Source organism: Trachymyrmex septentrionalis, unplaced genomic scaffold (assembly GCF_001594115.1).
Source record: "Trachymyrmex septentrionalis isolate Tsep2-gDNA-1 unplaced genomic scaffold, Tsep1.0 scaffold9, whole genome shotgun sequence".
In the NCBI taxonomy this organism is placed as follows: Eukaryota; Metazoa; Arthropoda; class Insecta; order Hymenoptera; family Formicidae; genus Trachymyrmex; species Trachymyrmex septentrionalis.
The window spans coordinates 3,067,299-3,077,458 of record NW_017306091.1 but is presented as its reverse complement, the minus strand read 5'-3'; the positions used below and the strand labels follow the sequence as shown (position 1 = coordinate 3,077,458).

Sequence of the window (10,160 nt, the reverse complement as noted above, 5' to 3'; positions counted from 1 at the left end):
GGGGGGGAGGGGGGAGGGGGTGAGAACGAAGAAGAGAAAGAGAGACGGGCGGACCGCGACCCCGGGATTTACCTCGTATCGACTTTGTATTAGGTTGAACGCTAGTAATTGCGGTTTTTTTTACGAACGTCAAAGCGCTCGCCCGGGACCCGGAGGGTGGAAAATCGCTCAGACCCGCGGATTTTAATATGTTTCATGTCGCCCGGACTGTTCGTCGTAACTTGTTACCGTCGGCCGATGGACGGAAAATACGTTCCGCTTCGTTGTAAGTAAATTATATTATACGAGTTACAGTTACGCGCTAGTTTCTAAATGTTGGAACGGCAAGTATACGTAATATGATAAACTTGCACGCGGCAACGGTGGTGAACGCGAGGAATTCGACATAGAGAGAGAGACAGAGAGAGAGCGGCTCGAGATCCTGGACGGCTTCGAAAATAATAATCCACCCGCGCCGTGGCGAAGTTGTAAAATCGGTATTTTCACATCCGGCACAAACGCGATTATCGTAACGCACGACGGCAAGAGAGTTGGCCGCCGCGCAAGGTCTCGTTAAATATATTTTATTAATTTTTGACCGCTGTGTGTCCGCGCGCGCGCGACCGGCTATTTCAATACCGTAATTGGGGACGAGACCGGTTTATTAAGACCTCGTTCGGTAAAGCGGATTTTACTCGTGACCCGCAAAATAATGCACTACTAGAGGCGTGATATTTTCTCCCGCACGTTTGCGGGTGGAAACTCGTTACGCGCTCGAAATGGATAAATTATATACTGTATCCTACTTAATGAACGAGCTAATCGATATTGAATCCAACGGTCTTTATATTTGAAATCTTAAAACTTTGGATACTATCAATTCTACGTATGAATTGTAATTTTTTTATTAAATCAAGTATTTGGATGTTTAAGTGTATTAACGTTTGTAAAATTATGCTTTATCCTTTATGATTCGTTTCCCATACTAAAACTTTCCCTTCGATAAAATTTAGAGCAACCTGTTTTTACACTGATAGGGACTTGGTAAAATCTTTTTTATTGTACACCCAATTATTGCAGACTAACTTTTCTATTCACATATTTCGCTTCTCACGCACAAGAGGGGTGTATTTGTATATCGAGAAGGAATACGAGACAACCGTTGAGATTCTCGGTGAATTTATTCCACTCGCGCGCAGATGCCGGCAATAGTTTATTTTATAAGAACAGTACTTTCGCGCGAGTTTGCGACTTATTACCCTTTGCTCCCCAAGCCGTGAGTTACACACGTGGAACACGGTTCCAACATTTGTTCGCGGAGAGATTTATGATCTATAAATCGCTCGATATTTTTGTTTTTTTGTTTTTTTCTTTTTTCACCGCGTTCGCAACGCGAATGATAGTGGAGTTTAATCGAAAAACGACGATGCGACTTTCAGCGAATCAGCGAGGTCAGTATATAAACATAGTATAGAATAAATTATAATATTAATCTCCCGTAACTTGAAATGATTTTTAGCAAATGATTTCATATCATAGAGTTATGTGTCTTTTAAATGAGATGTAACAACTCTTTATTTTTAATCTTTTCTTTTTCTGTATTTTGTATCTTTTTCTGTATTGTATGTATTGTATAATTCTTTATTCTCCCAACGTAGATATATATCGTCTAATTTATTAATGGCGAGATAAATTAATCTATTATAATAGCAAAAGATGATCACAATTAAATAATTAAATCAAGCCAAATATCTCGCGTCGTTCGCGCACAATACACCTAATTGTTACTCCTAGCACGTGCACGTGTTCGTAGCAGCGACATGGGTTGATTTTCGTGGAAGTCGCGTCGCGTCCCACGTCGTCTTTCCAGGCCGCAAGATCCGCGTCGTTACGCGACGCGCCGTTGGTCCGGGCTATTTTCCTCCTGGCACGTTCCTGTCGTCGGGGCCTGTGCGCCGAAAAAATTCCAGCCGTATATTCTGCGCCCGAAAATAGCGACGAGAAGTTACGTTACGTGTGTACCGCGATAGTCGGGGGTAAGCAAGCGCTTGGCCATTTTCAATTCCAACGACGCCGGCGCCGCGGGGAAATTATGGGCGAGTAAATGCGCGTGTTTCCTATACGTTGCGCTTTTACCGCGGAAAATCGTAGGGTCGTTAACGTCGATCAAGCGAAAATTAGCATCATAAAATGACCGTCGGGGGAAGTTGATAGCGCGTCCAGCTGCGGGTAATTTCTATTCGCATAATATCGGCTTAATTAACCTTGCGTTGATTACTGAAAATCATTTTTTAAGACTTTTTAAGACAGCTATCATTTGGATTGCTCGAATTTCTGTATTAAGATTTCGCGAAACTGACTTAAAAAAATAAAAAAAAATAAAAAAAAAACTGATCTTCATATATTCCTTTGAAGTACTTAAAACTACAAGAGAGAGAGCGTTACCGATTCTCTCTCTCTCTCTCTCTCCTCGCTATAACGAAGCAGAATCCAAGAATCGTGTCTTCCGCATCGGCAGGCCTCATCTCTCGTCCTCCTTTTCCTTTCTTTTTTTCCCAGCAACCTGTCGCTCCCAATTCTTGCCTGTTTTCGCCGCGCGCAAGCAAACAAGCAAGCCAGCAAGCAAGCCAGCAAGCAAGCCAGCAAGCAAGTCAGCCAGCAAGCGCCGAAAGTACCGGGTGTACGCAGGTCTGGTCGCTTCTCCGGGGCGAGTAAGGGCCACCACTCGTAATCCTCGGTCCCTTTCCACCGGTCGGCTGCCGCGCGCGCTCATCAGCCCCGCATATATATCTATAATACGCACGTCGCGCTCGCCCCGTCTTCTCCACCTCGCCCTAAACCCCAGGCCCGGCTCCGACCCCTCCCCACTGGCCGGAGCACACCGATCGATTTAATAACACGGCCATTTTCCCAGCTCACGGACCGAACGAACACGCTCTCGGCGGCTCTCCTCTCCCGAACGACCGAGATGCTGCTGCAGCGCGGACCGCGCTCTCATCTCGTTTCATCTTGTTTCATCTCCGCTTAAGCCCGCGGCGCACAGAGCGTGTTTCGCTGCCACGTCGGAATTCTCTCGCAGTCTCTCGCTGTGGCGTGCGTGCGTGCGTGCGTGCGTGCGTGCGTGCATACCCCGCCGCATGTCGAGAGATCCTCCTTACAGACCTATCCGCTTTGTTCTGCTGGACCGACGCGGGACGACGGCGTTGGAATGAAGATTATCTTCTTGCATTACTTGCGCTAAATCACTATCGTTAATTATCGCTATTATTCGATTGGATAATATCATGGACGATTAGCAGCGCTAAGCGTAAACGCTTTATGATACTAATTCGAAAATTTGATCGATTGCTGGTCTTTGTAAATAATTAGAGCAACAGTTTCCTTAGAGACCTACATAATTTCGAATTTATTAGGATCTAACATTACACTTGCAGGATTCAATTTGAACTTTTGGTTAGTCGCGCGAAAATACACGTTAAACAAGATGACCTGAGATCGCGGCGATCTAATTAAAGGTTCAGCTGGAATTTAGTGTGTTTTACGATTAAAGCAAATGTTATTTTCGGCCAATTTGTTGCAATCGTTATTTCTTATCTCTTACCTTTGCTTCGCTAAATCGGCCAACTTGACTAAATTTACAAGCTAAACCAAGCAGCATATTCGTCGGGCTTCGCTAAATCCTACTGCATACGTTGTAACTCGCAAATGCAGCGGGGAAGGATTAAAAAACGTTCCGTCTCCAGCTTTAGCTTTCGCTTATTATAAACGGCGCGCTACAGCGCAGGCCGCCGCTGCGGTTTTAGAAGTGCTATTAGAAGTGCTCGGAACGTTGATGTGTTTTGGAGGCGAGCAATTCCGATTTAAGCCGCGGGATGTCAACGATCTACCGGTCGGACGTTCTCTCGCCGGCTTGGATTGGCAGGGGCTAAATTTACTATGGCATCCGATATATCCGCGGATAAACGTACTGTCAGGACCATACGTTTAAATTATATTGCGACGTTACTAACTATCGACCGTCTTTACTTCGCTCCCGCCAGCGCAAACCGGTAGTTCTCTATTAAAATAAAATGTTAATTACCGCGTAATCTTAATCTTTCACGATAAGAATACAATGTCACAGAATAATGTCGAGAGTCTCTAAGAGCACGGTGCAGCAATTAAGTAATTCTTCGTATCTATACTAATTAACTCTTAATTGTCGACTTCGATTTCTCTCGGAAATCTAGAGACGTGAAAGAAAACAAACTCACTGTTTTCACCTGGTAACGTTACCTTGAAACTCGCGAATAAAGTGCCGACAGAATGAAGCAAAAAGTCATCGGAACTCGGAAAAAGTTTCCTAATGCAGTTCGCTATGTCTTTGTACCGTTTTTACAAATTGAGTTTTCGTTCTCGCGTTGCAAAGAATCATGCCTCCGTTTTGAAGTGCAAAAAGTCACTTAAATCGACGATTTGAACAGCGCAACAGATACGATGCGATAAAAATTTAACTACCTACGGATCTAAAGACAATTTTATGGACCATCAAAATAATTATACATATCACAGAACGCTCGAGCTGATTGCTAGAATGTAAAATTTGGTAGCACATTGCTCGATTATGCTAGATTTTTTTACTTAATTATTTTGATCCAACGTTGTTTTTAGATCTGTATCTATACCTGAATTTTTAGATATTTTAGTCAAATTATTTTTTCCACGGTGTAGTAGAGAATGAGCTGTGGAAAATTATTACAGAAAAATATTCTTCGTATGACAATCAACGATACTGTAAAATAAATCTCCATCTCTATAAAATACACTCTATAAAAAACCGGTGTGGATTTAACACATGCTATATGTATAATTTTATATTAATATTAATACCAACACATAGTGTGTATTTTTACCCTTGGTGTTTCATCAACACCATCATTCTACGGATATTTAAAATCTGTGATATTAACATTTATGCATATAATCACCAACACGAGAGAGAAGACACCACATGGTGTCGAATCCACACCGATATTTTTAGGGTGAGAGAAATATATAAAATGCGTATCACACGTGCCTACGCAGGTATCAATTTCAAAATGTGAAAATACAAGTCGGGATGGTCAAAGTGGCCTCGATTTTCGCAAGAACGCAATCGTGTATCCATCGCATCGATTGATCGAAAAAACCCCCCCCCCCCCCCTCTGTCCTCCTTGGACTGCAATAGTGGCTCTCGAGTCCGTCGATTAGGGGGAAAGAACAATGTGCGGGAGGTGAGAAAGAGAGTCCTTCATTAGCACGGTACGAAAAACAGGAAATTAGCGACGCGACGCGTCGCGTCGCATCCGAACGAACGTGGACGGCGGCGACGATGACGTGTGCCAGCCGGACGAACGGCGATGACCCCGCCAACACGATCCTCTCTTTCGCTCTCGCGCTCCTCGTCGCCGACGTCGCGTCGGGTTCCGCGCCCCGCTCTCCGTCGCGCTCCTCCGCGATTCCACCCCTCCATCCGCACGCTCGTACGAATGCTTAATCACAAATCGATAAACGTGACGCATCGCCGCGGCCTCTGAGATACGTCGACTTGCCCGCCGGCTTCGGCTTATCTGCATTTCCGACCCGTTTCGTTCGCGCGTGACTGGCGGCGGTGGATTGGGGATCACGAAGCTGGCGATTGCGATCGTTTTCGCCCGAGGGCGCTTCGCCTCCCGACTCGCGTACCGACCTTCGCCGCGCCTGCGTCACGTCGTTTTTTTCTTCAGCAGGTAGTTAATTAATGTTAAATTTAACGTTTCGCTAAAATCATTTGATTTGATTCGCTAATACACGAGGGGGGGAGGGGGGAGAGGGAGGACACCTCCTTGGATCACTTCGAGCCTCGCGCGGAGAATCTCGCGGACTCGCGGATACGTGTCCCGGAATCTGTCCCGCCGATCTGAGAATGACGTAAGGCTTGCGTGTGAAATCATTGAGAATGTACTATTGGGAGGCGCGCAGCCTGGTGCATTTATCACGCTCGGTCGCGCTGTGAAACTGGATGGATGCCGGCAACGGGCGAATGCTATGGCGACGCTGTAATGGGAAGGAGAGGTTGCGCACGAGCGAAGTGTAGTGCAATTACGTTCAGGGATAATGGTTCGTATTCGCGCGCGTACACCGTCAACGTTCGTGTGCGCGCGATTCTCGCCTGCTTCTCTCACCTCGATGCAATTACGATTCGAGAACGCCTAACCGGCGGAGAGAATTATCTCCTCGAGTCTCCTGAGCGCGGCTTATTCCGGGAGAGCTTCCTCCAGCCGTGTATTTGGTTTGGAAGAATCGGCGCGCGCGCGCGCGCGAGATCTATCTCTGAACTACCGATCCTCAGAACTACCAATGTCGTCCGATATGATTCTTATCTCAACGCAGTGTATCCTATCTTGAACGTATAACAACTTTTTCTATTCCTTTCAAGATTAAGCTGCGATACTTGTCGATATATATACACGCGCGAGTCGTAGCAGAATCTCGACGGTTGTAATTATTTCTTACATTATTTCTTACATTATCGATAATCCGCGAGATTTAATGAGTAACAATGATAAGAGAACCTTTACGGTCTTATTCTGAAATAATAACTAATATTACAAATTGTAGGATGTGTAATAATGTTGAATTGTTTAACGTTTGCGTGATAAATAAAGTATCTTACAAATACAAGAGTCCGTTTCCCAAACTCGATTTGTATGCGTCATCACGACAAAGTTAATGTCGGATGCATCGCATTTGTTGCGTTTAATATCACGTATGCCGCAGGATTAAAATCCTTCTCTCGGGCGAATCAGATATATAAAACTTATAATCCAACAGCCACACATTTTGTATCCCTGTATTATATATACGTGAGAATATGGGCTATTATCGAGTGTTTAATATATCGCATTCTTGCATCTAGTATCACTGACTAGAAAAATGTCGAGGTGCATGATATTCCAATTAATTTGTACGGGATATAAGCAAGCGATATTGATCGTGATAAATTACACAGGCCGCGTTACGATAATTAATAGTCTGGAGAAATGTAGACTTTACATTTATAATGATTTGAGCTTAAAGCCTCGTATAAAAAGTAATAAAGTTCTACAGCGATTTATACATAAATCTGTAATAATATCTGTAATATAAATATTGTATATGCAAATAATTATATTAAATACACATATGTATATAGTAATAGTACCTAGGATACTGCGAGACATAATTAAACGTGTTAAAGCGATAAATATTATATTTACGTCACGTGTAACGAGATTCCAGTATAAAAATCTATGATTACGCAAATTGTCACGACTCACAATAAATCTAGAAATAAGCGCACGCTTTGATTTATATTCTAATAAATCTGGAGGTGTACACGGTAGCGTTGAAAATACGGGAAAGAGACGTTCAAAGACGTCTTACAAATACAAGATACATCGAGTAACAGTAATATCGTCAAATAACAAGCTCAACGTGAAAGAGCAAAAGTATCTCTCGAACTCGATCGATTGGTACTCGTTAATCTAACACGTTTCACATCTCGCATTTCTTCTTTTTCACGAGAATATATCCGTGTAACGCTGCGTTATGATAATCTAAACAAAACATTGATTTATTCGAGGCGTCAAGTCGTTTACGTCGTATCGAATCGATAAGGGCGTAATTTCCATCCGACGATATTAGGTCATGCCGCTCGTGAGTACATGTTAATGCAGTTTCATGTCGAATGGAAAGGCAACGTTGGGACACGGAAACGTAGCGGCCGCTCCTTCCAGCGAGCCGTATTTTATCGACTGTCTTTATACAAGCTCCGACAACACGGCAACGTTACATCAAATGTATCCGAAAATGGCGGCCACTGTTGATGCGTGTCAGGCCGGTTCGAATAATGGACCGCTGTTAAAGTATCTAGATTAAAGAGGAAGGCACGATATGACTTTCCGCTCGTCGTTAAGTCATTAAGAAAAGAAAATTGTGTTCCGCGCGTTATTGTATTGGGTCGCCGTGGACAAATCGAGGTCGGGAGGCGGGCGGTATGCGCGAACTATAGATTGTGTAGCATCCAGGAAATTGATGGTGAGTGAAAATTACGACGGGGCTTAGTGAATTATAAAAAGCGCGAAAGGTTATAGCTACTGATTGATTAATGCCTTTTCAAATATTCATTCGGCTAACTTTCTTTCTCTCTCGTGGTTATCGGATCTTTCGGCGCGTCGACATTTTTTGGAACCGAGCCAACTCAATTCTGGGCCTGCAATTTACTTACGATCGTGCTGAACGCCACGTTGAAAAGGAAGGAGAGAGAGAAGGTTGAATTTTTTTTCAAACCTCTCTCTCGTAAAAACGTCAAACGCCGCTCGTTTCTCGGTCTCCGACCATTTCCGACGCGGTGGTGTTTCGCGCAGAATGTTTAAAGACCGTAGAAAATCGATGACGAATGAAACTTTGATCTCTCTCGTGCGTCTCATTCACTGTATTCAGCACTGTGGCGGTGCATTGTAAACACATGCGTATGCACGTAAACTATTATGCGGCTGCAACGGCGGCGATGGCTGCTCACTGGGTGAAGCAGTCGTACAAGCCGGAGTACGGAGTTCAACGACCGGTATAAATTAAAGCGGCGCTCAGATTTCAATGCCACGGCCTTGCTCAAGGCCGTCGCACTCGTAGAAAATCAACGGTACATTTGCGTCGGCATTCGTAACAATAAATTGTGCGAATACGACGCGAGCGACTGGGTACAACCGTTTGCAAAACTAATATCGTAAGACTGCATGATGAAACTTATTTCTTACGACAATTCGCTCATTAAACTCGAATTTCTAAACGTAAAATTGCACAATCAAGTTAAAGAGTTGCACGTTTCTTTAGCTAGAGGAATTCTTTGATCTCATTTTTTTTTTTTAGAAATATCGTGGTTTTTTTCTCGAAAATAAAATATTTTGCGATAAGAAAAAAGTATGATTAAGATTTTTTTTTATCAAAATATCTATTTAACAAAAAATTACTTAATTTTTGCCTCGGTAGGACTGATATTTATTCTAACAAATTCTTAGCATCCGTGAATTTATTTCCATCACGTTTGCATGCAAATCACGGATACATCATGTTTGTTGGACTTAGTACATGCACTTAGTTTCTAAAATTATAACACACATGCATAATTTACTCAATTATATCACTTATCCGCTTTTGTGTTACAGAGGGTGCTTCGTTATTATTATTATAACGCCTGTAACGATTAATGCGGTAACGCGATTTGATACGAGATTTTAATTGTGGAATTGTTAAGAAGACCCGGTTTGTTTTTCGACTCCTCTACGCAAGTGTAATTTATAAGCAAAAAATTCACAATTTCGTGGCACATATTCGTACACACTCGATGCACATATATTTTTGGCTCGTTCAGAATATTGCAAAATATTTCGCACGGGAGGAAAAAAAACATTTTGCAAAATTACCACCGACACATTTAACAATCTTGAACTGCTCGCAAACATTTACGATGCATTTGTAACGAAATCATTTCCCAATGAGGCATGGTATTTATTCGTCGCACACGAGATTCGCGTGCGTGTACGCTTCGATCTGTCGTACGATTTTTCCGCGAACGCGCGAATGTATTCCATTGCACGATAGAGCTCTATAAATTAGCGTTTATTACTCTAACGTGCGGCGTTATTATCACGTAAACAAATGACATGCGTTGCTACTGGGTAATTAATTAATTTACTCAAATCGCCGCAGGCAGGTTTTGATACGCAATACGCTAGGCGTCGACACGAGTCTATGCAAAACAGTTATCGCGCGCTGTTCGTTCAATACCACAAAATCGAGGTTATCACCGTTAAATAGAGTAACGCAGAAATTATATTCTATAAAGAGTACGACTAGACGTACAAAAATAGAACTGTTGGAGTTATTTGCGACAACTGAAAAAGCTAGCTCTACTTATCGCAAGTGTGTAAATAACTTATCGGTAAATAAAAATTAAGTATATAAATAGTTGTCGACTTTGGTAGAGAAGGTAGAAAATCAACGATTCGAAATTGGCGTTTCCGATCTATTATACCATCTGATCAAATTTGACCCGGACTGGTTAAAAAAAACAACAATTTTATGTATTTTAATACAAATCTTTATGATCGCCTTCAAAATAGCCTCCTTCTGAGCCAATACAA

General features: G+C 42.8%; 1 protein-coding gene across 22 annotated transcripts in view; it reads left to right on the top strand.

Moving 5' to 3' along the window:
- The window catches only part of LOC108755870 (bromodomain adjacent to zinc finger domain protein 2B-like), a 162,561-nt gene that overhangs the window by 128,290 nt on the left and 24,111 nt on the right, over window positions 1-10,160 (top strand). The gene's annotated exons all lie outside the window — the stretch shown is intronic.